We start from the raw sequence: 18,659 nt of genomic DNA, 5'->3' as shown, positions 1-18,659 counted from the left end.
GAAATGGCCAGAAGCCCCTTGGCGTTTGGTGGTTGTGCTGAAGCCACAAGCCCTGTGGCAGGCAGGAAGCGCCATCTGTGTCCTGCTGCCCGTGTGTTGCTGCCGTGATGGCTGAGGAGCTGCTGGAGCTCCTGTGGGGCTGCGGCGCTGCTGCCGGGCCAGGCTGGGGGAGCCCCTGAGGACACGGGGTGCTGGGAGGCCGTGAAGGGATGAGGGGCTGCGGAGGCCCAGACGGGACAAGGCAGTGGGAAGGCACGAGGGGGATGTGTGAGGGAGTGGGTGGCAGGAGGTTCCAAGGGGACAGAAGGCCCTGGAGGAGCCGGGGTGGTGGGAAGCCCTGAGGAATTGGGTGTCAGAGGCCATAAGCAGCCCCTGGGCAGCCGCCTGGTCCCTGACACCCGGCTGCTCCGGTGCTTCCCCAAAATGTCCCCCCGGCCTGCAGCAGAAGGCCTGGAGGCTGGGACATCACCCCAGCGGGAGGGTGGGGACAGCCCGAGGTGCCCAGGCTGGACTGGCTGGGGACATGGAGGGCAGGGGGTGCTGCCAGGCCACGGCCACTGGGTGCCTCCAGGAAGGGGCAGTGGGCAGAGGCAGGGCTGGCGGCCAGCCCGGGCCCTCGCGGCTGCCCAGGCCACGCTGCTGTGACCGAGGCCCCCCTGACACAGAGCTCGGGGCCCACAGAGCTGCTGCCACCATGGGGAGGGTGGCGATGTCTCCTCCAGCAGGGCTGCCCAGTGGCTGCTGCCCAAGCGGCTCTGGAGCCCACAGAAACAGCAGCAGAGTGTGCCCAGGAACAGCAGCAGCCCCAACGTCGGCACCTGCGCACTGAGGCGTCCGCAGCAGCCAGGTGCCAAACAGGGGGAGGCTGTGGGCACAATTGCCTTTGCTTTGGCAAAAGGCTTCAGCAGAGTTGGCCACAATGGCTTTCTCTTCACTTGCAGCCTCACAGCAACGCTTGCCAGCTTCAGCTGCAGCCTGTGCCCGTGACTGACTTGGATGGCCGTGCTTGAGGGCGAGCTCGCCTTCCACACTCAGGTGTCCCAAGGCAGCGGCATTGGCGCCATCCTGAGAAAGAGAGAGAGAGAGAGAGAGTCTGACGGGGCAGGAGCCCTGTGCTGCAGCTGCCCTCCCTCTCTTCTGTCCAGACACCTTAAAGACACATGAAACCAAATCCTGGACTTGCTTGGAACAAAGGAAGAAGCATCATGCGCTGAAAAAAAGCAGGGACTTACACGGCTCAGTTTTGCTCTCCACTTGGGCAATCCCAGAATCCCTGAGCACTTGGTGTTGCAAAGTATCATCAACATCATCCAGTCTCCAGCCACCCTGCCATGGGCACAGGTGGTGTGCAGGCACAGGTGTCACTAGAATTGGGAGAACACTTTTCCATGTTGACCTTTTCTTCTCCTGGATTTCAAGCAAAGATGAAAAAATCATCTGGTGAATGGCAGGTGAATAGTGTAGCTCACAGAACTAGGAGTAGGAGTCTCCAGTGGCCCATGGTGTGTCCATTCAACCATTGTTAGATTGTCCAGTTGGAGCTCAGCCCGATGCAGCCCGGGCACAGGCACCAGGCTGGTCCATTTCAGCATCCCAAAGTCTTGGTGGCTCCCTGTGCAGCCATTGTCTCCTGAATCCATTCTTGAACTCCCAGTTACTGCTGTGCCGGACATGAGAACACAGGAACAGCTTGTTTGGCTCATTCTTGCCTTTGCTGCTCCTGCCTAAAGGAATCATCAGGACTATATGCTGATGGAATGGGATCGCCGAACAGCAGGGACTTTGTAGTGTCTAAAACTAAAACCTTGTCCGACTGTTCAGGCACTCTAAAATCCAGGGTGAGAATGACAGCTTTGGTATGGAAGAATCCTAGAAATCTTGACTTGTGATTTTTCTAGTCAAGGATTTGAATGCCAATGTGGAAACTACCAAAATATTCAAACTTGTTTTCATTGGCAACCCCTTTGAAATGGCATCAGCACACCTCCAGGGGACAGGGTATGACAGTGGGGACAGTACTTGGCAGCTCATGGCTTCAGATGTGGGAGGCAGATATTTTGCCTGGGTAGAGATCGAAGTTCAAGTTTTCCCATGATTTGGATTGACTGGTCATTGCAGGTAACTTTAATCAATGCAAAAGGATGTAAAAGCAGAGTTTCTGGAGAATGTGCACTAGGGAGGAAATAGGGAGAAAACCTTGAACACAGCCAGCAGGCTCTGGAAAAATTTATAAAAGTTAAAATTAAAAATAGATGTAGCTCTCTGACTGTTCAGGCAGGCCTCTTTGTGTCACTCTGGGGGTGATAGTAAAACATTTTAAAATCTTAAGAAATTCGGGAACTCAGAAAGAAAGTTAGGCTTGGCAAGCCCAGGAAAAGTAGGCCCTGGGAAATGTTAGGCCTTGTGCTTGCTAAAGATCATGTGAAACTGCACCTGTGGAATCAATATATGATAAATGATAGAATTGTTAGATGTAATTAGATATAATTATTGTTTAAAGAACATGAGGAACAATGTTAGGGGGCTGGGGCGGATCAAGAGAAATCCATGCTTGGGTAAAAACAATGCATACAATAGAACAATGTAAGTTTAATAATTAATATGTAAGTTGTATAATGATAGCGTATAAAACATGTTCAGCTCAATACCAAGATGGGTCAGTGTCTTGGTTCTAGAAGACAGGTGTCCGCTAGGGAGAGCAGGAGCCTCCCTTGGGATGAAAGAATGTAGACTCTCTCTCTCCAAATTATTATAAATTTGAAATCAAGGGGGCTTTCAGGCAGAGATCTGGGGATAGGAATAACAGTTCTTTACTAGTATAACCAGGCAAACAAACAAACAATAACTACAGCAATAACAAGAAGACAGAAACAGGGACCCCAGGACAACCTTCTCGGCTGAGATGGGATGGAGGAGAGGCTTTGTTTTCACAAACTCCTCGGGCAGTCAGTCCCAGTGCTCTTGCAGGGCTCCGAGGAACAGTCGGCTGGAACAGCAGGGATGAGCTGAGATCCTGGGCTGGTGGATGAGGTGTATCAGCAGCTCTGCGGCGGTGGCTGGCACTGCTACACGTCCCGGCAGGACAGGGGGTGCAAGGCCACCAACAAAGAGGGGAGAAGGAGAAGAAGCAGCCGCTCCGTCTGGGTGATGGTAAAGTTCCCTTCTCTCCACCGCAGCAGCTCTGCGACCCAGCACACAAACGTCCTTCCCCGAAAAACCAAAGAAGAACCAGCCCAAAAACTGTCCCCACCCTCCTTTTCTGCCCCCTTCCCCGCCCTGGGCCCGGCCACTCATTGTCCGTTGTGAGCACCCCTAAGTACCGGTAGTTAGGTTGTCCCAGCACATAATGGGTAAAAATTCCCCGGGCAGGCCAGAAGGACAAAACAAAAAAAAAAGGACACCTAACCCTCAACACTATCCACCCCGAATTTTTTCCCATACCAAAATGTTACATCAAATATTAAACCTTTAAATTATACACGAACACATACTACTTTAACTATATGCATATGTACATGCAGATACAGATACAAGCACAGTGTCATGGGTAGTTCACCCTAAAACCAGGTCCCCTTGGGGTATGCACCGGGTCTCTCCATCTTTTTGCATCACCCACCAAGTGCAACCCGGTCCTTGAGCAAAGACAACTCCACGGATTGGACTGTCTTTGCTGGAGGCAGAATTAACCCAAACAGTTTTTCCCAGCATACCTCTCATATGTACCACTGGAACCTTATCTCCATCTTTCGCTCTAAAGGGCTCAGATTGGGCAGGGTTTGCTCTGTTAGTGGAACTTCGGGTGTTCACCAACTATGTGGCTTTTGCTAAATTAATTTCCCAGTTCTTGAAAGTTCCCCCACCCAGTGCCTTCAAGCTGGTTTTAAGCAAGCCATTGCACCGTTCAACGTTTCTAGCAGCAGGTGCATGGTAGGGGATATGGTACACCCACTCAATGCCATGTTCCCTAGCCCAGCTATTTATAAGGCTGTTCTTGAAATGAGTCCCATTGTCTGACTCAATCTCAGGGGTACCATGCCTCCAAAGGACCTGCTTTTCAAGTCTCAGGATGGTGTTCCGGGCAGTGGCATGAGGCACAGGGTAGGTTTCTAACCATCCAGTGGTGGCTTCTACCATCGTGAGCACGTAGCGCTTGCTTTGGCGGGTTTGGGGCAGTGTGATGTAGTCAATCTGCCAGGCTTCTCCATACCTATATTTGGACCAACGCCCACCATACCATAGCGGCTTCAACCGCTTGGCCTGCTTGATCGTGGCACACGTCTCACAGTCATGGATAACTTGGGAAATACTGTCTATGGTTAGGTTCACTCCTCGGTCTCGTGCCCACTTATAGGTGGCATCTCTCCCCTGATGACCTGAGGCATCATGGGCCCATCAAGCTAGGAACAACTCTCCCTTGTGTTGCCAATCTAAGTCTATCTTTGACACCTCTATCTTTGCAGCCTGATCTACCTGCTCATTGTTTTGGTGCTCTTCATTAGCCCTACTCTTGGGGACATGGGCATCTACATGACGGACCCTCACAGACAGTTTCTCTACCCTGGTGGCGATGTCTTTCTACTCATCAGCAGCTCAGATTGGCTTTCCTCTGCGTTGCCACTTGGCCTTTTTCCATCTTTCCAGCCATCCCCACAGAGCATTGGCTACCATCCATGAATCCGTGTAGAGGTAGAGCTTTGGCCACTTCTCTCTTTCAGCAATGTTCAGGGCTAGTTGAACAGCTTTGAGTTCAGCAAGTTGGCTTGATCCACCTTCTCCTTCAGTGGCCTCTGCGACCTGTCGTGTGGGGCTCCATACGGCTGCTTTCCACTTCCGGTTTATCCCTACGACGCGACAGGAACCATCAGTAAACAGAGCGTAGCGTGTTTCTTCTGCTGGCAGTTGGTTGTACGGTGGAGCTTCTTCAGCCTGTGTTACTTGTTCCTGCTCCTCTTCATCAGTGAGACCAAAGTTTTCACCTTCTGGTCAGTTTGTGATTATCTCCAAAATCCCAGGGCGATTTGGGTTTCCAATACGGGCGTGCTGCGTGATGAGGGTGATCCACTTGCTCCATGTAGCGTCAGTGGCGTGGTGGGTAGCAGGAACCTTTCCTTTAAACATCCACCCCAGCACTGGCAGTCAGGGTGCCAGGAGGAGTTGTGCTTCTGTGCCAATCACTTCTGAGGCGGCTTGAACTCCTTCATAGGCGGCTAAAATTTCCTTCTCTGTGGGAGTGTAGTTGGCGTCGGACCCTCTGTAACTTTGGCTCCAGAATCCCAGTGGTCGGCCTCGAGTCTCCTCAGGCACTTTCTGCCAAAGGCTCCAGGACAGGCCGTGGCTCCTGGCTGCAGAGTAGAGCAAGTTCTTCACATCTGGTTCTGTTCTGACTGGGCCAAGGGCTACTGCATAAGCGATCTCCTGTTTGATCTGAGTAAAGGCTTGTTGTTGTTCAGGGCCCCACTGGAAAGTGTTCTTTTTGCGGGTGACCAGGTAAAGAGGGCTCACAATCTGGCTGTACTCAGGAATGTGCATCCTCCAAAAACCTATGGCACCTAGGAAAGCTTGCGTTTCCTTCTTGCTAGTGGGCGGAGACATTGCTGTGATCTTATTGATGACCTCAGTGGGAATCTGACGCTGTCCGTCTTACCACTTTACTCCCAGGAACTGGATCTCTCGAGCAGGTCCTTTGACTTTGTTCTTCTTGATGGCAAAGCCGGCTTGTAGCAGAATCTGGATAATCTTTTCTCCTTTCTCAAATACTTCCACTGCTGTGTTCCCTCACACAATGATGTCATCAATGTACTGCAGATGTTCTGGAGCCTCACCTTTTTCCAGGGCAGACTGGATCAGTCTATGGCAGATGGTGGGGCTGTGCTTCCACCCCTGGGGCAGTCGGTTCCAGGTGTACTGCACTCCCCTCCAGGTGAAGGCAAATTGAGGCCTGCATTCTGCTGCCAGAGGAATGGAGAAAAATGCATTAGCAATATCAATTGTGGCGTACCACTTCGCTGCTTTGGACTCCAGCTCGTACTGGAGCTCCAGCATGTCCGGCACGGCAGCGCTCAGCGGTGGAGTCACTTCATTCAATGCACGATAGTCCACAGTTAATCTCTATTCTCTGTCAGACTTGTGCACAGGCCAGATGGGGCTGTTGAAGGGTGAGTGGGTTTTGTTGACCACTCTTTGGCTCTCCAGCTCTCTGATCATCTTGTGGATGGGGATCACAGCATTTTGATTTGTCTTATACTGCCGGCGGTGCACTGTCGAGGTGGTAATTGGTACCCGCTGTTCTTCCACCTTCAGGAGTCTTACTGCAGATGGGTTCTCTGATAGTCCAGGCAAGGTGTTCAATTGCTTAATGTCTTCTGCCTCCACAGCAGCTATTCCAAAAGCCCACCTGAGTCTCTTTGGGTCTTTGTAATAGCCATTTCTAAGGAAGTCTATGCCCAGAATACACAGGGCCTCTGGGCCAGTCACAATGGGATGTTTCTGCCACTCCTTCCCAGTCAGGCTCACCTCAGCTTCCAACAGAGTCAATTGCTGCGATCTCCCCGTCACTCTAGCAATGGAAACAGGTTCTGCCTCCACATGTCCTGATGGCATTAGGGTACACTGTGCACCAGTATCAACTAAAGCTTCATATTTTTGTGGCTCTGATGTGCCAGGCCATCGGATCTACACCGTCCAAAAGACCCGGTTTTCCCGTGCTTCTTCCTGGCTAGAGGCAGGGCCTCTCTAGCACTGGTCATCTTCTCTTTTTTGGGCATACATGCTAGAGGTTCTTTCAAGGGGATCATCTTCTTTTCTGTAATATCTGCCAGTTTGGTCACGGGAGGTTGAGGCTACTTTCACTTTAGTGGAACCTTTCTGGTTACTGGTTCTCTGCCTGAGTTGACGCACTTGTGCTGCCAGGGCAGAAGTGGGTTTCCCATCCCACTTTCCCATGTCTTCCCCATGGTCACGTAGAAAGAGCCACAGCTCAGTTCGTGAGGTGTACCCTCTCTCTCTAGCTGGGGGACGTGGGGCTTGGAGTTTTGGGCTTGTGACTCGCACTGGTGCTATATGGGAACTGTTCTTTCTCATCTCTTCCCTCATTTCCCTCATCTCTTCTTTGAGTTCCTTAATCACAGCAGAAATCTTAGCCTGATGTGGGCCATGGACCATACTGGCGAAATGTCTAAGCCTGGTGGAGACAGAACTCACCGTCTCTCGGCTGTTATCGGCATTAATCGTTGCAATATAGGTGGTGTAGTCACGTGGCCCTAGATTTGCCAGACTCCACAACATCTGCCCAGTGCACCTGACTTTGTCGGGGTCATTATCATGCTGTCCACCCCTCCCAAAAAGGACCTCTAATATTGCCACTTCTCTCAGCTGTTGGATCTCTTCCTCAATGGTTTTCCATTCTCTTCTACGATAGTGCTCTTCCATTCTCTCTCTGTGGACAAACCTCTCTCTTACACTCATCAAAAGCCGCTCCCAGAGGGAAAGGGGCCCTTGCTCCCTGACGAATATCTGATTCACACCTGAGTCCTGCGTCAAGGGTCCCACATTCCTTGCCTCACCACCATCCAGCTGCACGCCTGTACCCATAAGGTCCCAGACCCGAAGTAACCAGGTTGTATAAGGCTCAAGCCCCCGCCTCACAATGTCTTTTTGTAACTTACGGAGACTGTCATATGTCAGAGACTCAGTGATGATTTCAACTTCTGGTTCCCCCGTGGGTTGTGAGGACCCTCCTTTCTTATCCTTATCAACAGGGTGCTGTGATTTCATCTTAGACTTCCTCGTTTCCACAGGAGCAACAGCTGCTGGCTGTGACTGCTCTTGTGGTTCAGCTGGAACCTGGACGGTTGTAACATCTGTGGGTTCCACTGCAGCACTATCAGACTCTCTCTCTTCGAGGCAGGGGGAGGGTTTCCCAGCAGCTGAGGAAATGCATCCCTTTAGCATCTCACGTATCTCCTTGACCAGAACCCCCACCCACTCTGGATGGTTCATTTCTGAGGTGGGCTGTGGGGTAGGGGCAGGCTCTGGTGCAGCACCCCCTGTCTCTGGGGCTGTGCCAGGCTCTGGGGCAGCACTCGCTGTCTCTGGGGCTGTGCTAGGCTCTGGGACATTACCCCCTGTCTCTGGGGCTGTGCCAGGCTCTGGGGCAGCACTCTCTGTCTCTGGGGCTGTGCCAGGCTCTGGGACATTACCCCCTGTCTCTTTCCCTTTGTCTCTGAAGGCTAAGTAGAACAGGCCTATCAGCAACACCAGCCACTGTACGATGTCATTAGCATTCAGAGAAGATTTTAACCCTTCGAAAACTGGCTGTGTAGGCCCAAGGAACTGGGTGAAAGGTTGGGAGAAAATTTCCCCAACTGTCTTTTTCTCCCAGTAGGTACCATTATTAAAGTAACCCAAAAACCATCCAGTTAGTGTGTGACAGCTCTGAATCCATGAGCCCACCGTCCAGAGGACGTTAAACATCCATGAATTCCTCACCTTATCAATCCACAAAACAAGCTGGATAATAGCCACAGTAGCCTTAGTTATAGGACCCATATTTAGGCAAGGTACAGAAAATGGGAGAAATATACATGTGACCACATGCCCCGCGAACCTGGGTAAGCTCAACAGCATGGTTCTACCTAACAAGATTTCTAAATCCAGCACACAAAAGTTAGGTTATTTAAGAACTGTTATTCCTTTATTGCCCTTTTCTTCTCAGTGCCCCACGTTGGGCGCCAAAATCTGTCTTGGTTCTAGAAGACAGGTGTCCGCTAGGGAGAGCAGAAGCCTCCCTTGGGATGAAAGAATGTAGACCCTCTCTCTCCAAATTATTATAAATTTGAAATCAAGGGGGCTTTCAGGCAGAGATCTGGGGATAGGAATAACAGTTCTTTACTAGTATAACCAGGCAAACAAACAAACAATAACTACAGCAATAACAAGAAGACAGAAACAGGGACCCCGGGACAGCCTTCTCGGCTGAGATGGGATGGAGGAGAGGCTTTGTTTTCACAAACCCCTCGGGCAGTCAGTCCCGGTGCTCTTGCAGGGCTCCGAGGAACAGTCGACTGGAACAGCAGGGATGAGCTGAGATCCTGGGCTGGTGGATGAGGTGTATCAGCAGCTCTGCGGCGGTGGCTGGCACTGCTACACGTCCCGGCAGGACAGGGGGTGCAAGGCCACCAACAAAGAGGGGAGAAGGAGAAGAAGCAGCCGCTCCGTCTGGGTGATGGTAAAGTTCCCTTCTCTCCACCGCAGCAGCTCTGCGACCCAGCACACAAACGTCCTTCCCCGAAAAACCAAAGAAGAACCAGCCCAAAAACTGTCCCCACCCTCCTTTTCTGCCCCCTTCCCCGCCCTGGGCCCGGCCACTCATTGTCCGTTGTGAGCACCCCTAAGTACCGGTAGTTAGGTTGTCCCAGCACAACCTTTTAATGGGTAAAAATTCCCTGGGCAGGCCAGAAGGACAAAACAAAAAAAAAAGGACACCTGACCCTCAACAGTCAGATTTGGGTCTGTGTACCCCTGACACCCAGAGCTCTTCAATAAAGCACCTGCATATAATCATTGTGTGATGATGTGTGTTCCTGAACTCTAATATTTTGGTGACCCAGATGGGACCTTGTGAGTGCTGCTGAGCGAGCTCGCGACCCGATCCTGCTCCAGCCGGCACCGAGGGATTCTCGGGGAGCCCATCGGCCGCGACCGTCTGCGCTGCTCACAGCGTCCCCAGGAGAAGAGGTAAGGTGCTTTCACTTTGGTTTGGGTGCCTGCCAATAAGACGCAGCAAAAGCTGCGCTTGGTTGGGCTAAAGGAATTCCTGTTGGGATTGCCTGGGCGCCGTCCGTCAGACGACTGCGAAAGCGTTGCAGGTTCGGCATTTGTGGTGTATTGTAGTTGTGACATGGAGAAGCTTAAAGGGGTTTTGGGCAGCAATGCTCTCATAGCAGGAACTTCTCCTTTGGGGTGCTTCTTAGCACATTGGAAACAAGGTCACTTTGGGGAAGAATTACATAAGGCTAAATTAATTTTGGTGAGATCTCCCCACGGAAAAAGACCCCTGTGACACTGTCTCATCTGTTGGTAGCTATAGTAGCTATAACCTCTCTCTTTCTTTACTTTGTTTTCTTTCTCCTCTCTCTCTCTCTCACACCCTCTCCTCTATCACATAACACTTATCACTAAAATAAATGTACATTATTGCTGTTGTGATTTCAACTGAAATCCCTTTGTGTTCTTTTTGCACTCTGAGATCAAAGAAACTTCTCGCGACTCCCACTGGCGTTAGCGAATTGTGACATTTAAACTGGAGTCACGGACAGGATTTCTGACAGACAGAAGGGGCTGTAGGTTTGTTGTGCAGTCTGTATTAGGGGAAAGATGTTTTGCTCCAGCCGCACCCAGCCCGACACTCCCAAGAGAGTGAGCGGTGTCTAGAAAGCAAGGGGGGCAACTCGAATTTCCCACAAACTGCACACGCCGAGGTGAAAAGCACCCCACACTCACTTGAGGGCTCTGTCTGCAGAATTTCACAAATGATCTCTTAGTGCAAAAGGGTGGGAATGTTTTTGTTGTTGTTGTGTGTGTGAATTTTGAGTGCTTGGTGTAGTGAAGAGACAATCAGAATTTTAAACTGAAAGAGTGCCTCCCGAGCAGATTTGGTCTTTTTACCCACACAGGGAAGCAAAAAGCAGTGTGTTTGTGTGTATGGGAAAACCCAGACAAGAGAAAAGAAATCTCTCACTGCCAGTATTGGTGGTCACTGGAGATAAAGAAGGGGGTCCCCAGCAAGGTAATAGATGGCTTCTCACTTCCAAGTTGAGTGAAGTTGTTTCTAATTGGCATTGTCCCAAGTTCATTGTATGGAATGCCCCATTGGATAACCCAGCACAGCTCCACAGGCTCTGGGCTGTGAGCCAAAGCCGTCTCCTTCTCAGCTTCTGGGAGTGGAGCCCAAAGAGCCTCAGAATCAGGGAAACTGGGAACTGTGCCTCTCATGGGTGAGCAGAGAGGCAGAGGTTGCTTTTATTTCAAATGCTCACGAGAAATAACAAAACTGGAGACATACTGATTACAGCAATAGTGTGTAGAGAATATTTGAAGAGAAGGTGGGCATGATATTTTAGTAAAGGCCTGTCTGCACAAACCAGCCTTTGGTATAAGTTGTGATATTAAAGGCTCATGTCCTTGAAACTTTCCTGAAGCAGAGAGAATGAAGCAAAACAACATCCTTGTGTATAAGAGAAAAAATGTAAACCTGTGTGGATTAACCAAGAGTAACTTGCTTAGCCCGGGGACCCTGTAAAACCCTATAAAAGTGTGCTAAAAATAGAAATAAATTATGTTCTCCATACTTCTGTGAAGACTAGGCTGAATAGTCTGAGCTGTTTCTCAATAATAGTGGGTCCTATACATCCACTTTTTACTTTTGTAGTTAACACTGGAGCCCAAATTTCTGTGTTGACCAATAAAGACTAGTGCAGGATTTGAGAGTAATAAATGGAATAACTAAAGATATTTACCCAGTGGTAGCTAATCCTTGCACATTGTTAACATCTATAAAAGAGAAATAGAAATGGTTTACTGTACTTGATTTAAAAGATGCCTTTTTCTGCACACCCCTTGACAAAAAAAGTAGGAAACTGTTTATCTTTGAATGGGAAAATCCAGAAATCAGAAGGAAAACTCAGCTCACTTGGACACGACTTCCACAAGGATACAAGAACAGTCCAACCCTATTTGGAAGCCAGCTGGGGAAGGAGCTGGAGATTTGGACCGAGAACGGGCAAGTACTGAGAAAACAATACCTGCTGTTACAGTATGTTGAGGATATACTGATAGCTACAGAAGAGAGAACAACCTGCATAAAGGTACCAATTGAAATTTTAAATCTGCTGGGAATGGGAGGATATAAGGAGTCGAAAGAAAAGGCACAAATTGCCTGGCAGACTGTGATTTCCCTGGGATGTGAAATCTCACCAGGGCAATGTAAGCTGGGTACTAATTGTATTCAAGCTATTTGTGCTATTCCAGAACCCCAGAACGTGCATGAGCTGCGAGTCTTCCTTGGGATGACAGGGTGGTGCTGCCTGTGGATCATGGACTATGGACTAATTGCAAAAGCCCTGGATGAGGCCCAGAAGATGCAGCCGTTTACCTGGGGCAGAGCACAGAAGGAGGCCTTCCTCAAACTGAAGGAGGCATTGACAACTGCTCCGGCGTTCGGATTGCCAGATTTGTCCAAAGATTTCCAGCTGTTTGTGCATGAAAGACTACACCTAGCACTGGGAGTGCTGAGCCAAGGTTTGGGAAGCTGGGAAAGGCTGGTAGGCTGCTTTTCCAAACAGCTTGACAAGGGGAGTGCTGGATGGCCTTCATGCCTGCGGGCAGTTGCAGCCAGCGTGATGCTGCCACAAGAAGCCAGGAAACTCACCATGGGTAGACACATAGATGTCTCTGTGCCACACATGGTGAGCACTGTTTTAGAACAAAAGAGGGGCCATTGGCTATCTCCAAGCAGGATGATGAAATTCCAGGTAATCCTGACTGAGCAGGATGATGTCACACTAAAGACAACTGACCTCTTGAATGCAGCTCTGTTCCTGGGTACCTGTCGTGGTTTTAAACCACTAACTAAGAAAATTACTTACTTTTTGCTGTGAGATATGGATTAGAATAAGAGCAAAACAGGCATACAACTTAAAAGGGAAAAAAAAAGAAATTTTTTTGACAAACCACAATAATAAGAACACCAGAATAAACTTCCAGAAAAACCTTTCTATCTCTTATCCACCCACTATTCTCTTGTTCACATGACAACAGAGACAAAAACTCTGGAACTCTGATGGTTAAAACAGTCTCAATTCTTGCTAGTATGTTCACCAGTCTTTATAGAGAAACAGAAGTTTCTTCCTGTTAATTTATGGAGATTCTCACAAGAAAACTATTTTTGTTATAGTTTTCTATTGCCCTAATGTTAGCTGTCCAGAGATGCTATTATTAGAGTTCACTTCTCCCATTCTCACATCACTCTGAGGTGTGTATGGGCCATGCGTCTAGAGATAGCATTTTTAAGGATAAGTTATTCAAAGGCAAAAAAAGAAAAAAAAGTCTTCTTCATCTGTTTCTGTGAGCTTCACCAGAAAACAGTTTTCTCATGGCCTCTCAGGGCTTCAAATCTCTCAACAGTTTTTTCATGGCCTCTCAAGGCTTTTAATCTCCCAGTACTTCACTATACTATAATTACTCTTTACTCAAATTTACACTTTGAACACTATTCCTCTCTAGATCTTATATCATGAATTAAAGGAGTTCTTTTCAGGACTTCATTGTCCATCTCCATAGTTTTAACAGGGAGATATTTCAGCTTAATTAAAGCATCTTCTTAATTCTCTACTTTTCTTGAAGCTTCTTTTCTTTCCTGTCACTGGTAGTTTATAAAGTCTCTTTTCATGTTGATCTCTCTCTCTCTCTCTCTCTGGATAAAAAGATTAATCCGCAAGTCTCATCTGAGTAATGAAAGAGTTAAAATCTTGCCCAGGCTTTTGTAGATGGTTCGGAGATCTCTGCCGAACAGGAGCTGGAGCCGTCTGTGATGAAAAGTTCCTCATGGCTGCTCTGGAGCGTGTGGTCGCTGTTCTAACTCGCTGCAAGTCCAGAGCCTTTCTCTTTCTTCACTGGACAGTTTTTAGTGAATTAGTTACAGCAAAACCTGCAGCCGAGCCAGAGATCGGCTCAGCCCGGCCCGGGCCCGAGGAAAACCTTCCCCTGGCCCCCCCATCTCCCGGCCGGGAGACGGGGCAGGCCCGGCCCCATCCCCGCCCGGCCGCATGGCCTGGGCAGAGACGGGAGGCCTGAAGCTCTGCCACCCTTCACAGCCAAAAAACAAAGAGAACCCAGAGAGCTCTGCTTTTACATTTTAAGGTAGGGTTCACAAGTTGATCTCACTTCTCAATGGCCTAAACTGCTGTCAATTCCCAGCAATGACCGATAATTAGTCAGGAGAAAAGACTCCAAACACTTCCCAGCAACTCCAACTCCCTTAAAGGTAAAGTAACTCTATGACAGTACCACAACTGAAGAAGGCCCATTAGAGCATGACTGTGTAGAAGTAATAGAGGACACCTATTTGGCAAGAGAAGACCTGAAAGACATCCCACTGGAGCAAGCAGAGTGAGAGCTATTCACAGATGGAAGCAGCTTGGTGGAGAACGGGACCAGATACGCTGGATATGCGGTAACAACAGTCAGTACAATAGTGGAGGCAAAAGCATTATCAGCAAATGCATCTGCCCAGAGGGCAGAACTGGTTGCCTTAAGCAGAGCACTAGAATTGAGTAAAGGGAAAAGGGGAAACATCTGGACTGGCTCAGAGTATGCTTTGGAGTAGTGCATGTCCACAGAGTGCTGTGGAAAGAAAGAAGACTGCTGTCTGCTCAAGACACACACATTAAACATCAAGATGCAGTCCTGCAATTGATAAAAGCAATACAAAACCTGAACAAGTAGCAATTATGCACTGCAAAGGACACCAATCAGGAAACTCCAAAATTTGTGAAGAAAATCGAAAAGCAGACTGGACAGCTCGACAGATTGCTTGAAAAGGGCAAAGAACAATGGCATTGATATCTTTAAAAGTTAATGTATCTCAATTTAATTTGCCTCCAAAACCAAAATATTCCATAGAAGATGAGAAATTGGGACATCTTCTAAATGCACAAAAGATTTCAGAAGAGAGGTATGTAACTGCACAAAGACAAATAGTGTTTACCCCCTTGATAATGAGAGAAATTCTATAAATGAAACATAACAAATGTCATTGGGGTGCAGAGGCATTGGTGAAATGGATGAAACAAAAATTAATCTCGGTACAGATGCTAACAATGGTAAAATCAGTAATGTCAAAATGTGAAACGTGCTTAAAAACAACTCAGTGGCTAGACACAGGCATAGCTAGGGAAGATTAGGATAGGAACAGAATCAGGATGCCACTTGGCAAGAACCCTCTTGTAGAGTGAAATTTGGCTGGGCCCTAGAGTCTTTGCTCGGTCCTAGAGCAAACTATCAGAATAAAGAAATGTTTTACAACCCTACAGGTCAGGTAGAGAAATTGGCAAGAGTGAGCTGGGAAAGATTTAAAGAACTAAATGTACAATTACAATTTATTACTCCTGAAAGAGCATGGAGTGTGTGGGTTTTTTAAGGGATGGATTGATCATTGCTGTGTCCACATCCCAAATGTGACTGCAGATGTAGAATATGACAGCAATCAGTTGCAACAAATAGAGCACAAAGCACAGGAAGAGCAAAAGGATTTGACTACAAGTTGGTTAGGCAAAATCTTCAAAGGGTTAGGGTGGAATGTGAGTTCATGGATTAAATCTATCATTGAGAGTGTGATAATCTTACTAATTGTATTCTTAGCAATTTGGTTAGTTTACAGCATCTTCAAGGGAGAAATACAGAAGAAAACATCCTGGAACCAGAAAATAATAAAGGCACTGACACAAGATCCACCCCCACCATCTTCTGGTTCTCCAGTTCCTGACAGCATCCAGGACAACGTTTACATCAATCAAGGATTCGAAGAACATCGAGTGTAAACTCAGAAACAAAGGACTGTGTCAAGTGAAAACATTTGCACTTACAGTGAAGTGAAAATGCTTTCAAGGGGGGGAATGATAGTAAAAGGTTCTAAAATCATAGAAAATTTGGGGACTTAGAAAGAAAGTTAGGCTTGGCAAGCCCTGGGAAAAGTAGGTCCTGGGAAATGTTAGGCCTTGTGCTTGCTAAAGATCATGTGAATCTGCACCTGTGGAATCAATATATGATAAATGACACAATTGTTAGATGTGATTAGATATAATTATTGTTTAAAGAACATGAGGAACAATGTTAGGGGGCTGGGGTGGGATCACGAGAAATCCATGCTTGGGCAAAAACAATGCATACAATAGAACAATGTAAGTTTAATAATTAATATGTAAGTTGTATAATGATAGAGTATAAAACATGTTCAACTCAAAACCAAGATGGGTCAGATTTGGGTCTGTGTACCCCTGACACCCAGAGCTCTTCAATAAAGCACCTGCATATAATCATTGTGTGATGATGTGTGTTCCTGAACTCTAACAATTTCATCAGATTTTACTGGAATTTTGTGGGATTTTGTGAAATTTTGTGGACATTTTTGGATATGTTGTGGATGTTGCTGGAATTTGGTAGAATTTTGAGAAGTTCTAGGGAATGTTGTGGCATTTTTCTGGAATTTTTTGAGGCTTTTCCAGAATTTTGTGGGATATTGAGGAGATTTTGTGGGATGTTTCTGGAATTTTGTGGGATTTTTGTGGGATTTGGAGGAGACTTGAAGCATTTTGAGGGATTTTTCTTGGATTTAGTGGGAAATGGTGGAGATTTAGTAAGCTTTTGCAGGGAGTTATTTTTCTTAGTGACCCAATGACCCAACACCTGTGTGCACTAATACACTACGGTATTTTCTATCCAATCACCTCCTACTACCCAAAAAACCCATAGGAGAAGAACATGACGAAGAAAGAAGAAGGACAAGAGAAAAACCCTAAATCCTCCATCTTGTCTCTTGTTCTCTAAACTACTTTTTCACCCAGTGATTTAGAAAACTTTCTAATCTACACACTCACACTTTTCCTATCTAACTTTAACATTTGTTTTCATGTATCACCATGAAAACATGCTCATGAATTTCGTATTATATGAAATTCAGTGTTTCTTTGAATCCTAGAAGTAAGTATTAAAAACAAGGGGACACACTCAGACTCCAACATGTTATCTACCTTTGACTGATCCAAGGAGCTATTAATCATAATGCTGCCTTAATTAATAGGATTAGTCACCCATGTCTCAGGCTAGAGAGTGAAGACACAGGCAAGCAGCTTAGCAGAAGGTTTTCTAGGAACATAAAGAAGGAATCCAGGACATTGTCCTGTATTTTCCTTTAAAACAGCTCTGAGAAATCCCCAGGATACTCATGTTAGGAGAAAAGTCCTACATGATTTACATGACCCTGCTGAGCTTCCGAGATCAGGCGGGATCGGGCGCTCTCAGGGCGCTCTGGCCGTAGGCGCTGCTTCCCCTCTCAGGAGCGCTCACCTTCCTGCCGTGCCCCGCAGCCTCACCAACACAGCCCAGACACGCAGAGCACACAGCCCGGCCACCAGGGCTGCCTATGGCCACAGCGGACTCGGAGCCACAGCCAGCAGCACACAGGCCACACAAAGCACAAAACCCACACCAGGCCAGGCACACAAGGCACACAAAGCACACCAGCCACCTGTGCCCACAAGCTCCTGCCCCTCGCCAAGGCTGCCCAAGGAAAACAAGGCACCTGCCGGGACCTGTGCTACTGTTCAAAGTTATTAGTCTCTGCCATATAACAGGAAGAGATGGTCCAAAATTAAATGGCCTCAATGTCACCAGGAGTTCTTCACACAGTGCAGGTGTGACATTTGAAAGCAGACAGACTACAGTCCTTTTTTTCTGTGTAACTTCTGGCTGCAAGTCTGTGGCCATAGGGAGATGCCACAATGTGTCATTTAAAAATCATCATTTTTAAAAGCCCAAACAACCAACCACAGCTTCATCTTTCTGGGAGGACTTTATCAGTTTATTCCATAACAGGAGCACAATCTAACCAAGAGAACACAGAACTGTCATTCCAAATACATGGGCTATGCCCCTTCCACTTGGGCTAAGGGGCTGGATTTCCATCAGTGACCACAAGCCAGGACTTTCAACAGTGTTTGCTGCCTTTTTCTCTAAGGCATCATTTGGGATATTTTATGGCCTTTAATTAAATGTAAAAAAATGCTACCTTTTCAAATACTTTGTAAGGAACTGAAAAGACAAACTTTCCACAGCCAAACAAAAATAGTGTGTATGTCTCTAGATGCATATATGGAGGTGGAAAAAGACAAGAGGATAGAAGGTAAGAAAAAATAGGATTTTTTCTTAATAGGATTTTTCTTAAAATAGGATTTTTTCGTCTGGGATTGGGGGGAGGAGAGGAGGGAGGGGCAGGAATGGGACAGTGCTCCAGGGTCTGTGGCAAACAGTAAAGAAAAATATGGAGAGGTGTCAGAGAAGTAGAGGTGTCAGAAAATTAAAGGTGTCTCCAATAACATAACTATTTGAATTTTAAGATGGAGTGTCTGTAGGCAGCTAAGCAGGGAGATGACAAGGATGGGAGTGTGAAAGAGTTAAGGATCAAAGGAATTGCTCGGGATGGATCTATCTGTGAATAGCACTAACACAAGTTTGCTGCCATTTTAAGCACCAAGTGCTCCACTCAGCCATACTTTGAGATCAAGTTCCTGTAAAAGTACATATTTCAGTTACGTATGAGGGCATTTCTTCACACAGGAACAATTTGAGCTATTCCTGCAAAGGCAGGCAGCTCAATATTTGAGATATAGAGTGGTTCTGCAAGGAGATCTGTTTTCTTAGACTGATGGACTTGGAATACAAATGTGAGTCTGATGTTTCTTGTGACACCCATGTCTGGAAGTTTACAGTAACCCTGAGGTGATGGCCCTGCTTCAAATTCATGCATTATGTCAATGAAGAACTGTGCACGGACTGGAAAAGCTGCTTAGCCGTATTTTCCCAGGAGACTGAGCTGTGTGAAATCA

The 18,659-nt window shown here is 47.3% G+C and overlaps 1 protein-coding gene across 1 annotated transcript in view; it reads left to right on the top strand.

The window, feature by feature from the left end:
• Window positions 1-18,659, top strand: part of LOC147646321 (maestro heat-like repeat-containing protein family member 7) — a 119,958-nt gene that overhangs the window by 6,243 nt on the left and 95,056 nt on the right. The gene's annotated exons all lie outside the window — the stretch shown is intronic.

Source organism: Cyanistes caeruleus, unplaced genomic scaffold (genome assembly GCF_971803275.1).
Source record: "Cyanistes caeruleus unplaced genomic scaffold, bCyaCae1.hap1.1 HAP1_SCAFFOLD_101, whole genome shotgun sequence".
Classification (NCBI taxonomy): Eukaryota; Metazoa; Chordata; class Aves; order Passeriformes; family Paridae; genus Cyanistes; species Cyanistes caeruleus.
This window is presented reverse-complemented; position numbering and strand designations above follow the sequence as displayed.